Source organism: Thermobia domestica, chromosome 8 (assembly GCF_964235325.1).
Source record: "Thermobia domestica chromosome 8, izTheDome1.hap1.1, whole genome shotgun sequence".
Lineage (NCBI taxonomy): Eukaryota > Metazoa > Arthropoda > Insecta > Zygentoma > Lepismatidae > Thermobia > Thermobia domestica.
In genome coordinates, this window is record NC_137461.1 from 236,184,931 (window position 1) to 236,198,668 (window position 13,738).

At 35.6% G+C, this 13,738-nt stretch overlaps 1 protein-coding gene across 1 annotated transcript in view; it reads left to right on the top strand.

The window, feature by feature from the left end:
* The window catches only part of Uxs (UDP-xylose synthase), a 392,432-nt gene that overhangs the window by 260,423 nt on the left and 118,271 nt on the right, over positions 1-13,738 (top strand). The gene's annotated exons all lie outside the window — the stretch shown is intronic.

Below are 13,738 nucleotides of genomic sequence, written 5' to 3' on the forward strand. Positions count from 1 at the left end.
GACTCACAGTACACGCACTATCTCTACATTCACAGATGGAATTAAGAAAAACTTTTGGCAAAATGGTCGAATGCGGGGTTGAATCCCGGATTTCACGATAGAAGCGAGAAAGCTAACCACTTACTCACGTTTGTTGTGCAGTTGTGTTTAACTTAAATGTATTCTCTCTCTCTCTTTCTCTATGGCCATAAAAGCTCTCCATTGACTTCTGTCCTTATCCAATTCAATCCAGTTTCTACTCTGTATTCCTATTCCTGCTAGATCCATCTTAATATCGTCCTCCCATCTGGGCCTAGGTTTTCCTAATGGATGTTTCCCGATTGGATTTCCAATTAAAACTTTGAAAGCGTTTATACTTTATTCCATTCTAGCTACATGACCTGCCCACCTGAGCCTCCTAAACTTGATGATTCTAACGATGTTTGGTAAACCTTATAAATTATGTAGTTCCTCCTTATGAAGTTTCCGGCATTCCCCATTCCCATTCCTCTTGGGTCCAAATATTCGTCTCAGAATTTTATTCTTCAGGAATCCCACAAGGATCTAATCTTGGTCCGTTATTATTTTTAATTATGAATAACGATTTGCCTGACGTAATCAAGGATTCTGAATGTCTTCTTTTTGCCGATGATTTAAAATTGTATAGAACAATTAACAATGAAAATGACCAAATAATATTACAGTCAGACATTAATAACATATTTGCCTGGTGTGCTACAAATTCATTACTGTAAATATAAACAAATGTAAAGTTATGTCTTACACAAGGAAGAAAAATTCTACAGTAAATTACTCAATTGATAATTATCAACTCGAGGAAGTTAATTCAATTAAAGATCTTGGAGTTTATTTTGATACAAAATTATCGTTTACAACTCACTATAAGGAGTTAGTAAGTAATGCAAATAAGTTGCTAGGATTTATAATTAGAAATATTAAGTGTTTTAAGAAACCAGACATTCCTATAATTCTCTATAATAGTTTAATTAGGAGTAAATTGGAATATGCAGCTAATATTTGAAATCCATATTATAAAGAATATATAGATGGTATACAACATATACTAAATAAATTTTAAGGTTTCTGTACTACAAGGTTAATAATGGATATTGCCCATATTATTTACCCAATACTATACTAAGCGAATACTTTAGACTAACTTCACTCAGAGTTCGCTGATCAGTACTGTCCTTGATTTATCTGAAAAAACTATTTAACAATAGAATAAATTGTCCTTCTTTACTCTCTCAGGTTTATGTATATGTACCAGGCCTTAGGCCTAGATACGATCTCTTCTTTTGTGTTTCATTTTCAAGAACTACTCAACACAAAAATTCATCGATTGTTAGAACTTTAAAACTGTATAATTTTGTGTCGAAATATTGTGATATATTTTTTTGATACCGAATCACATTTTCATGCAAAAATTAAACAACTATGTATGGATTTGGAGCTCTCTGGTTTAATGTTTTGAAATGGATTTTGCTCGTAATGGATACACTCAAAAGATACTAACATTAACTAAAACACTATTGGTATGTCCTTTTATATGGAATAATATTGAATTGAAATTAATATTTGTGAATTGAAATTGAAACAATGAATTCAAATTAATATTTGTAGTGCATTTCTAATATACGTACAAGTTGCAGGAAAGTGCTTATACTTACATATATTTTTTGTTTCTTATATCTTTATTTTATTTGTATTTTGTATTTTTTTATCTTGCCTCGTTTTGTCTGTAGCTTGCTTATTTTATTTTACTTTCTTGTCTACTTTATTTTAGAATAATGGTATCATATTTGGTCTAGGAATTAATTCGTGCGGGTGGACAAGAGATGGCGCAACGAACGGAGCGTCCCACAGTTCAGTGTATCCACACATGTGTTGCAAACCCCTGCCATCGCGTATCGTTCGTAGTATAGGGCAGTGGATTAAAGCGTCAACAACACCAGTTTGTAGTTAAGTGAACATGGCGCCATTTGTGCCTGATAAAGTGTTTTTGCGGGGTGTCCTGCAGCATTACTTTAACATGCAGAAAAGTGCGACTGAAAGTCATCGTATTTTGGTGGAAGTGTATGGTGACCATGCTCTAGCTGAGCGAACGTGTCAGAAGTGGTTTGCACGGTTTAGAAGTGGTGATTTCGGCTTGGCAGACCAAGAGCGAGCTGGACAGCCAAAAAAATTTTAAGACGAAGAATTGACAGCATTACTCAAGCAGGATTCGTGTCAAACGCAGGAACAACTTGCAGCAGCATTAGGCGTTGATCAAACAACAGTCTCCAAACGCTTGAAAGCCATGGGAATTATTCAAAAGATGTCACATTGGGTTCCACATGAATTGAAAGACAGAGATGTTGAAAGACGAAAAAGCATTTGCGAATTGCTGCTTCAACGACAGAGCAGAAAGGGGTTTCTGCATCGAATTATTACGGGTGATGAGAAGTGGATCCATTACGAGAACCCTAAACGAAAAAAGGCCTGGGTGAAACCAGGTGAACCAGGTCCATCACAACCAAAACGAGATATTCACTGTGCAAAGGTTATGCTGTGCATATGGTGGGATATGAAAGGTGTGGTGTACTATGAGCTGCTGCAACCGGGTGAAACTATGAATGGAGAACGTTATCGACGACAATTAATGCGTTTGAAGCAAGCTCTGGCCAGAACACGACCAGAATGGGAGAACAGACATGATAAACTTATTGTTCAACATGATAACGCTCGTCCACATGTCGCAAAAGCGGTCAAAACCTATTTAGAAAATGTCGGATGGGAAGTTTTACCCCACCCGCCGTATTCACCAGACGTTGCTCCTTTGGACTACTACTTGTTCGATTGCATGAACAACGATTTGATTGGACAGCGGTTTACTTCTTCAGAAGATATCGAAACATGGGTCTCTGACTGGATCGCTTCCAAGGATGAGGACTTCTTTCGCCACGGAATCCGTACATTGCCTGACAGATAGGCGAAAGTGGTGGCTAGCGATGGACAATATTTTTCTTAAGGTATTTATACATTTTGTGTTTGTACTACAGCTTCAATGTGTGCGTACCAACCGCACGAATTAATTCCTAGACCAAATATTAAAATATTATGTTAATAAGGTTATTGTAGGATTGTAATCCTGTATGCCTTTTACAAATAAATAAATAAATAATTTCAGTCTGCGTTCTTTCCTCAGCGTAAGCGACCATGTTTCACAACCATAAAGCATAAGAGGCATGATTATCATTTTATAAATTTTAAGCTCTAAATTCCTTGACGGAATTCGCGACGACAAAATATTTTGAACTGGATAATAACAAGAATTTCCTGATTTCAGTCGACATTTAATTTCTTTGCGAGTATGATTTTGGACTGGTAATACTGATCCAAGATATTTGAAAGTATCCACTGTGTCAAAAGTATTAATTGATATTTTAACGTATTCACAATTTGCCGTATTACGATCCTTGTGAACTTCCTTGTATTTAGATTTCTCTGCATTTACTCATGCCCCTACAAGCGTTTAATGAGGCCTCAGCATTTCTTTCGATTGTTCTCCTATCAGATTTACATCATCAGCATACACCATAACCTAGTGAATGTCATTTAACTCTAGGCCCTGGTTCCCATCTTTGACACCGACGTTGTAGTACTGGCGGTATCATATTTTGCTGATATTCAAAAAAGAGGTTTACAGACACTCTCGTCAATCTGGGGTCAAAAGACAAATTAAAGATTTCCCAGTGCACTCTATTGTTAAAGAACTGGGTGAGAAAAAAATCGGTAGCTCTCCGTGGTTTTCATGCTTTCACTGGGTGCAATACTACATCATTTTTTGTGGTCGTAGTAAACGAACGATGTGGAAGACGTGGGATATATTTCCTGATGCTACGGAAGCCTTTACATTCTTATCCAGTCCTCACAGTGAAATACCAGCATCAGCGCTATGTGTGCTGGAGCGTTTTATCATCCTCGCCTACTGCGCTTTCTCCTCTGCCACTACTCTAAATGAAGCCAGAAAGAATATGTTTACTTCCCACAAACGAACTATGACGAATATACCCCCCACCTCAGCTGCATTTTTCAACATGTACTGAGAACTCATTATCAAACAGGACACATTTGGGGACAAGATCTTCAGTCCCACATTCTTTATCCAGATCTAGGAAAGTGGGGATGGAAGTTAGTGGAACTACCCTGTCGCCCATATAGTCGGAACTTCCAGAAGTATCCCATGCACTGCGTGAATTTATTACATGTCAGTGCAGAAAAGGTTGCCGTACGGAAGCTTGCAGTTGCAAAAACTTAAATTGTCTTGTTGTTTAATAAGTAAGTATTGCAGTGTACAATGTGAAAACAAACAGAGTTAATGAGATTCTTTCAAACATGTGCAAAGAAGATTGAAAAAGATGCCATTTTGAAAATGGCGGCCATATTGGATTACTAGTGAGAAATTCAGGTGGCTCCATATCAATCTTTGACCGACGTGTAGACACCTACTAGTACGCAAAAGGATTTGCTTGTTTCATTAAATGCAGTATTTCGATCATTCCTTATGAGAGTGCCGCTCTACTACAAGTCACTCATTAACTCCTGTGTCTTTAAACACCTTAAATAGCTCTTGATTCTCTTTAAGGTTGAGAATGACCTTTCCGCAGAAGCCACAGTCATGGGTACAGTCATCGATAAGGCAAAAGTAGTCAAGAATACAGGATAACTTGGGGCAATAGTATTAAATTCAATGTATAGTAATACCGGCAATTCAAGAACAGTGTTGATCTTTGAAATATGTTTTCTTAAGTCCAGTGTGAAGGGAAATCAATTTCAAAAACAGGAACGGGCTACTGTCTTGCTTGCACTTCTTTTGTAGTTTATCAGCCTTAACTAAAATTTCTTCGTCTGAAAGGTTCACAATCACTTTCTGGAATATGATTGAATATTCATCAAGACTTATCTGTAACGATATAAAACGGTTCTCTATTTCATTGTACGTGATAACTAGAGATCTGTTGTAAACATTAACCCTGAAGCAAACCTCTGTGCCCGAAAACCGATTATCTTCTACCAGTTCATCGAAGTTTTTTTTTAAAAAATTTAATCTTATTTATTTATTTAATTTTACTCTGGGTTACCTTTTTCCAATGAACACAGGGTTGAGGGGTGTCACGTCAGAAGGGCCCGGACAAAAGGGCGAGGACAAAAGGGCCCCGCGTCAAAAGGGCCCCGGTCATAAGGGCCCGAGTCAAAAGGGCCCCACGTCAAAAGGGCCCCGCGTCAAAAGGGCCCCGGTCATAAGGGCCCGAGTTAAAATTGCCCCACGTCAAAAGGGCCCGGGTCAAAAAGGCCCCGCGACAAAAGGGCCCGAGTCAAAAGGGCCCCGGTCATAAGGGCCCGAGTCAAAAAGGCCCCACGTCAAAAGGGCCCCGTGACAAAAGGGCCCTGCGTCCAAAGATGCCGGGTCAAAAGGGTCCCCGGCAAAAGGGCGCGAGTCAAAAAGCCCAGAGCCAAAAGGGGCCCCGAGTCAAAAGGACCCCGCGATCAAAGGGCCTCACATCAAAAAAGCCTGAGATATAGCGTGAAAGGCATGAGAAATATAAAAATGCTTATTAGATTAAAAGTATTCAGTGGACACCACCTGCTTTGTGTTGAAAGAAATTCATGTGGATCTGTATACAGTGTTAGTCAAAGTTATTACGACAGCCCAGTTACGATTCATGTGAACAGAGAAAAGTGTTGCAGGTAGGTATTGATCAGTGCCGTGTCATGGTACGGGTGAGCGGGACAACGACCCTGGCTGCCGAAGTAAGGTGGCGCAAAATTCAGGAGTAAGAAATAAAAGGAAAGAAGGAAAAAAAGAGAAAGAGGAAAAATTACTTGGAATATTTTAGATCAATAGCAGATAGTGTTACTCGTGTTAGGAAAATCTATGTACACCCAAAAACAAAAGGCCCCGCCCTAAGTGCTCTAACTCCATAACTTGGGGTCCAGGTAATTTGCAGTTGTGAGAACGCCTGGACAGATGCAACCCAATTTACACGTAACTTTTCTCGGCACTGACAACAGTTGGTAGCACTGAATCCAGTCTTTATGCAAGTAAAATTGTGAGTAGATGACGCACGAAACATTTCTTCATTCTGAGATGAACCTCTCTGGTTTAGAGCGTGTTGTCCAATGAACATCATATGTTAATCTCAATATTGTTGTGTATGTAATGTATTATTTCACTATATACTGTATATTCAAAGAAATAAAAACACTGATCACACATAAATCAGAAAATGCTTGAAAGTAGACGAAAATATCAAATCTAGAACAACTTCTGGAAATAAGTTAGTAAATGATTGCCTTCATTGAGAGACCTTCTCCAATTCTCTTCATTCCAATATTTTTTTCTTTTTGGAGGAGAGAAAATCTTGGTTGTCACACTGACTATGTATTGAAATTGAAATTGAAACATTTGAAAAAGTTATAAAATTGACCGGGATTTGAACGCGGGTCCGCCGAATATAAGTTCAATGCGCTAAAAACCTACCCACCTCGTCACTTCATCTTCCGCCTAAACTATTAGCTAGTTAAAAGCATTGCATGTAAGATTATACACAAAATACCCGTACTAATACTCGTATAAGGAGGTGTTCCTTATGAGTGTCACAAAGACTTACTCGAGGTTTTCTTCTTTAACTCAAAAACAAGTGATATAGACCTTCGTCAATGAGGAAAATATCGCGAAGCGTTCTTCAAGATGAGGCTACCTCATTGTTTTTAACTGGTCCCGATTTATATTACTGCAATTCTTCCTCACCGTGACTTCTAATTTCTAAAGAAGAAAAGCCGGCAGACATTATTTTCGCATTCTTTGAATTGCATCAACACGTGTAGAAATAGTGTGTGCTATGTTTATGTAACATAGCTACTAGTTTATTTTCTTATCTTTGTGTCAAGTGTGAAAGCAGAGAACTGCCATTTCAGTGACTCGGGTTCGAATCCCAGCGTGACAGTTATTTTTTCTTTATTCGAAGGTATTGTTTATGTAATTGATATTGTAATTCTGTTATTATTATTATTATTATTATTTATTATTATTATTATTATTATTATTATTATTATTATTATTATTATTTTGCGTATAACTGTATGAATTTCGATGGCAACTGTCGCCGAATATTAAAAAGTGAATATGGTAGAACTATGAAATAAAGTAAAGAGATGCGCGTAATTTTATCATAAAATTATATGGCGCAACGAATTTTATCTTATCGTAAACGGTTATCGTCGAATATACACGGTTAAAGGAGCACTCTGTTGATCAAATCAATAGAAGTTGCTACACAAGTATTGAACACCGGCAGAAAAAATACAGAGTAACTGTAAGTCGAGTACGTACTATTGTACAGGAGTATACTCAAAGACCTTTAGAGAACTATCTTCGTGGCTTGGTTCACAATTTTAATTTGCAATCCACGCAAGCAGTTTGAGACAAATGTCAATCGTATTTGGCATTTGGAAAGTTAAGCAAAAATGATAATAAACTTATGTCCAATATAAGTTGGAAGAATTTCAAAACAGATTAAAGTAGCCAGAATTTTTCAATGTAAGTTCACATACTTTATATATCTGCGACTTGGGACTAAAAGGGCTAATGTCAACACGAAGTAGTTTGGAGTATATATACTATTCATATTAACATTTGCTTTTCTTGCAAAAGAAAATATCCATTTATAGGCGTTAAAATTTGACGAACATTTCATTTTTTGCCAAAAAGTGACACTGTCCCTTTTAGACCCAATTTAATCGACAAGATATGAAGATTTTTCTTTTTAAGGGTTCATGTTAAGTAAGTACTTTTCAAATATAATAAATGTAATATGTTTATCTCAAAAATACTTTTTGTTAGTAATGTCTTTTTTCACTCTTTTTATCTTACTGTAAGGCTTTATGCAAGATTGGTACTTCTAAAATATAATTATCATAGTGTAATGTTAATCAAACTCAAGTTGTTCAAAAAATATACTGTAATGTAAAATAATTATATTCGTATAAAATCTGATCAGATGCAACAGAAAATACAAACAAATGCTATTTGTTTGTAATGTTTGTCATTTGTCTTTCAGCTGTTTTTAAATCCTTATTATAAGGCTTCGTGTTAGGTTAGCACGGTTAATATATAATAAGAATAATGCAATGTTCACCGAAGTCAAGTTGTTAATATTATATATATCTATATATATATAATTTGATGAGATTTAGTGGAGAAAATATATAAAATAGTTTTAGTAAGGATTTTTTGTTTATAATATACTTCTTGTTTCATTATTTTTTATTTGATGCCATGTCAGTAAGGCCTAGACAAAGAACGACGTGTACAGAAGGGGTCGTCTCAATGCAATATCGTATATCAGTGGCTCCCAATCATGTTTACCTGGCACCCTCAATGCAAGCCCTTAATACTTCACACATTTCTTACCGCTTGTTGGCTACACGTACTTTTTCTGATTTTTATCTGATTTTAGATACACCATTGAATTTTCAATTCGATAATAATAATAATAATAATAATAATAATAATAATAATAATAATAATAATAATAATAATAATAATAATAATAATCTCAATATATTTATATTTCCTCTAGCAAGACTTCTGAAAACCTTTGTAGTCCAATATTATTATTTACCAGCTGTATTCCTAATTAAACCACAGTTCGCATTCAAAAAATATTTTGCATTCCTACTTTTAATTTAACATATCTCTTATATCATTCGTAATATTTCTAATTAAGAATGTAGTTTATTTCTGTCAGTAGCTTCTGCACTTCTGTTCTTCGAAATAACATCCCATCAATGTGGGTTTTCATCGCTCCAATAGTGATATTTTTTCGGTTCACCAGACCATATAAGGTAAATATCACTTCATCAAAGAATACCGGGGGGAGGGGCACGGTGGTTGTGGTAGAACGCTTAGCTCTGGTGTGTAGGACTACTGGTTCGATTCCCGGCCAAGTAAGATTGTGGTGGACAATATTATATAGGTGAGTTTTCCCGGGGTACCCTTGTTTCCTTTTGATTTCACCCGTTCTTTCATCATCATTCACTTGCTTTAATCATCGTCATCCTAAAGGGCATAATGTGGGACGTTAAACTGACAGTCTGAAAGTTACCAGAGAATACCATGTCATTTACGACAATATTGCTGTCATCGATATTTCATATCATTACTTCGCAAAACTCAATGCGGTGATCAAAGTCGTCTTCCGTTATTTCATGCACTAAACGCATTCTCCTAGGGTTTCAACTTATACCGCCTTATGCAGAGTCGTTTTGACGTATGATTAGCGTCATACTAAAGGTTTGACTACTGCAATTAACGTATGTTAATCGAACTCTTTAGTATGGTACTAATCATACTTCAGAATGACTTTACATAAAGAGCATAGTGTACAAAAATTCACTGCGATGAACTCTGAGAAACACCTAGCTTGTTAGCAACTCTGGTTATCAATGAATGCAGAATTTCCACAAAAGATTGTAAATTAAAAGAAACTGCCAAATTGCTACATTGTTTCGGCCTTCCTGATCCCATGCGGTACCTTTCTGCAAAACATTCAATGGTCTCTTAGGCAGTTGACTTCGAAATTGCGTTATGGTCGGAAAATGTAGCATTAAATAACTGTTGTACCTCTGTATATGATCTCTTCCTATCCTATAACCGGTGTCACGTCAGAAGGGCCCGAACAAAAGGGCGAGGACAGAAAGGCCTTAGTCAAAAGGGCTCCAGTCATAAGGGCCTGAGTCAAAAGGACCCTGGTCAGAAGGGCCCTGGTCAAAAGGGCCCCCTAACAAAAAGGCCCCATGTCAAGAAATCTGAGATATAGCCTGCAAAACTTCAGAAGTATAAAAATACTTATTAGATGAAAAATATTACGTGGACATACCTGTTTATTTGTGTTGAAAGAACATACATGTGGAAAAATATAGGGTTAGTAAAAATGTTACGACAGACCAGTAATAACGATACGCGTGGACGGAGGTAAAGGAAATATTGCAGATGGTGGATTCTGCGAAATTCGATATCACACAATATCTTTTGAATGGAAAGAGGTGGGTTTGACACATCAATTTAGGCTAGAATAGTCCCACAGATGAGAAGAAGAACTCATTTTTTAAAATCTATCTTCATTCGTTTGCGAGATAGGGTGCTACGTTTGACATTTGTATCTATTTTAACAAAAGAGACACTGACCAAAGCTTAAAACTTTACTTTATTTTAAATTATAATTTGTAACTGTTTCGGATATCTAGCATATCCTTCTTCAGACACGATCGAAATTAATGAAAATACAGACATATATATAAATGTTGTTATAACAGAGTTTAAATTCTTTAACCGTCATATATATATTCATTGTTATAAAAAAAATTAAATTCTTTTAACAGTCATATATAGAGTCATTGTTGTACTTTTTATTTTTATTTATTTATTTATTTTTCTTATTTACCGAGGCCTTCAGCCCATCCTGTAAGTCTTCGTGTTCACTTTCCAATTAATCACTTTCTTTATTTTTGGTTCTTATAAGGGCCCTTTATTTTTATTTATTTATTTATTTATTTATTTTTCTTCTCTATGTTATTCAAACTTCCTTGCCATGATTCATTAATTGGTAAGCCCCCTGTCCAGTTAAGTGGATTGGATAAAGAAGGTAGGAAGAGATAAACTGATGAACTGGACAGGGGGCTTACCAATTAATGAATCATGGCAAGGAAGTTTGAATAACATAGAGAAGAAAAATAAATAAATAAATAAATAAATAAATAAATAAAAATAAAGGGTCCTTATAAGAACCAAAAATAAAGAAAGTGATTAATTGGAAAGTGAACACGAAGACTTACAGGATGGGCTGAAGGCCTCGGTAAATAAGAAAAAAAATAAAAAAAAAATAAATAAATAAATAAAAATAAAAAAGTACAACAATGACTCTATATATGACTGTTAAAAGAATTTAAAATTTTTTATAACAATGAATATATATATGACGGTTAAAGAATTTAAACTCTGTTATAACAACATTTATATATATGTCTGTATTTTCATTAATTTCGATCGTGTCTGAAGAAGGATATGCTAGATATCCGAAACAGTTACAAATTATAATTTAAAATAAAGTAAAGTTTTAAGCTTTGGTCAGTGTCTCTTTTGTTAAAACAATTAATCCAAAGCCATGAATAGTCTTACTATTTGTATCTAGTAGACCAAAGTATCTGGACAGGCAAAGAGACACGTAGACGTAGAAAAGTAAAAGGTTGCAGGTTGATGCGAAAACTAGACTGAGTGAGGGCGTGGACATAATGACAGCCATCCTAGATTCGCCATATTGGATATCACATAATATTTTTAAATGGAAAGGAGTATGTTTAGCACATCAATTTAGGATTGAATTTTCCTACAAACGAGAATATGATTCATTCTTTACCAATCCTCATTCTTTTACGAGGAAAGTGTGCTATGTTTGACATTAGTGTGTAGTAGACAAAAGTATCAGGACAATAAAATAATAATGTGGCGGAGGAAAAGCAAATGTTGCAAGTGTGTGTTGTTGCAAAAACTACATTGAATGGGGATGTGGACACTGTTGATCACATAAATATTCAGATATTATTAAAAAAACTACTATAAAATGTCCTCTAAAATTATTTTATTCCTCCAAGTTAATACAGTTAGTATTTAATAGCAAACACACAATGATTTATAACTTTCTTTAAGCATTTCGGCATCGTTGTTACAATTTTCCTGGTGTAGTGTGGGGAAATATTGTTCCAATCTGTATGTAATGCTTTTCTCAAACCTTCTTTCCCCGTAACTCGTATATATTGACCTTACGTTGCAATTCGCTCCAAAGATTCTCAATGGGATTAAAGCCGGTACTGTGTGGTGGGGTTTAGCGAACTTTTGGGCAGTTTTAAAGCAATCTTTTCTTTACAACATATACTTTGTTTGGGATCAATATCTTGATAAAATTAGAAGTCCTTCTAAGAACGTTAAGATATATTTCTTCTGTATTTTAAAGCAGGCTGGAAGTTCTTGACATTTATTTCTGTATTTACTTGTCGAAACACTATTATTCTACCATCATATTCATGCAGGTTTAACTTAAATTCGTCGATAAAAACATTCCCACCAGTTTTTGGGTTTATTTTCAAAAGCTCTAGAAAATTTAAGTATCTTATATTTCTTAATTTGGGTAATACATGGTTTCTTTCTAGCAATTCTACCATTATATCCTTCCCGTATTAACTCTACATGGTACAATACACTGACCAGAAGAAACATCGTTATCACCCACTACTATTTGAACGACGTTGTTGAGCTCTACCAAATATTCGAAACTGCACATTAAAAGCATTCTATTGCTTTATAGTCGTAAAGTAACAATTAATCACAAATATACTTACTATTAAAATATGTTATACATACGTGGTAACTTCTCAATATTTTACAAACGTAAGCAAACCAACAGAAACGTTAAGAACACAATGAAGTACTATTTATTAGTTACCTGTCTAAATACTTTCTTCTACTAGAAACAAATGTCAAACTTAGCACACACTATCGCGTAAATGAATAGAGATCGGTGAAAAGTCGACTCAGTAAGGGGTGCGCACGAGACGAGTCGAGACAGAATTTTCCTGAGAATATCCGAGTCGAGACAGCTCTTCCAATAGAAAAATGCACATTTTTCGAGTCGAGACATCACATTTACAGTACATTTTTGAGACGAGACAGCCTCAAATCTTGCCTCGTGCGCATCCCTAATTCAGATTATCGTTTGTAGCAAGATTCTAGCCTAAATTTATGTGACACAAGTACCTTTGTCTATTTGAAAATAGTTTATGGTATATAATATGCGGAATTTAAGTTGGGTGCCATGATCATTTAACACAGTTTTAACACCAATACCAACCTGTAACATTTACTTTTCCTTTGTCCATTTGTCTCTTTGTTACTGCCCTGTCATGATACTTTTTTTTTCTATTAGATACATATGTCAAACACACTGTCTCATAAACAAAAGGTAATGTGTCAAAAATGAGTTCACCTTCACATTTCTGGAAATATAAAGCCTAAACTGAAGTGTAAGATCATAGCCTTTTCCATTAAAAAATGTACGATCCGCAATATAGTGTAATTCAAAATGGCTTCCACGGTGATCACACTCCAAGCCAGTGCAGTTTTTGCAATAACACCAATTGCAACATTTGATTTTTCCCCGTCCACGCGTGTCGTTATTATTGTTCTGTCCCAATACTTTTGACTAACCCTGTATGGAGATCCACATGTATGTTCTTACACCAAAATTAAAGAAACGTTTTCAAGATAATATTATTCATATAATACGTATTTTTCTACTTTGATTCAGGAGCAGAAATTGAATTTTAGAACTAAGGGAACAGTCATTAATAGATAGCCTGATTGGGCTAGGTCTCGAGAATACAAACTTAGAGATATGATATGATATGATTTTCACTTTAGCATCCCTTTCAGCAGCGAGGCTGTATGAGATGTGGACCTACTGATTAACGTGGAATTCGAACCACATGAGATCCCGCCGGGAATCGAACCCGGGTCTTCCACGTCTACAAACTCAGAGAGACGCGGTTGAAAGCAAACTTTCATCGAGAAACGACTTAAGCGATAGGGATTGTTGCAGAACAAACAGCAACCAAACAAAATTAAGATCACCATTGAAGTTTC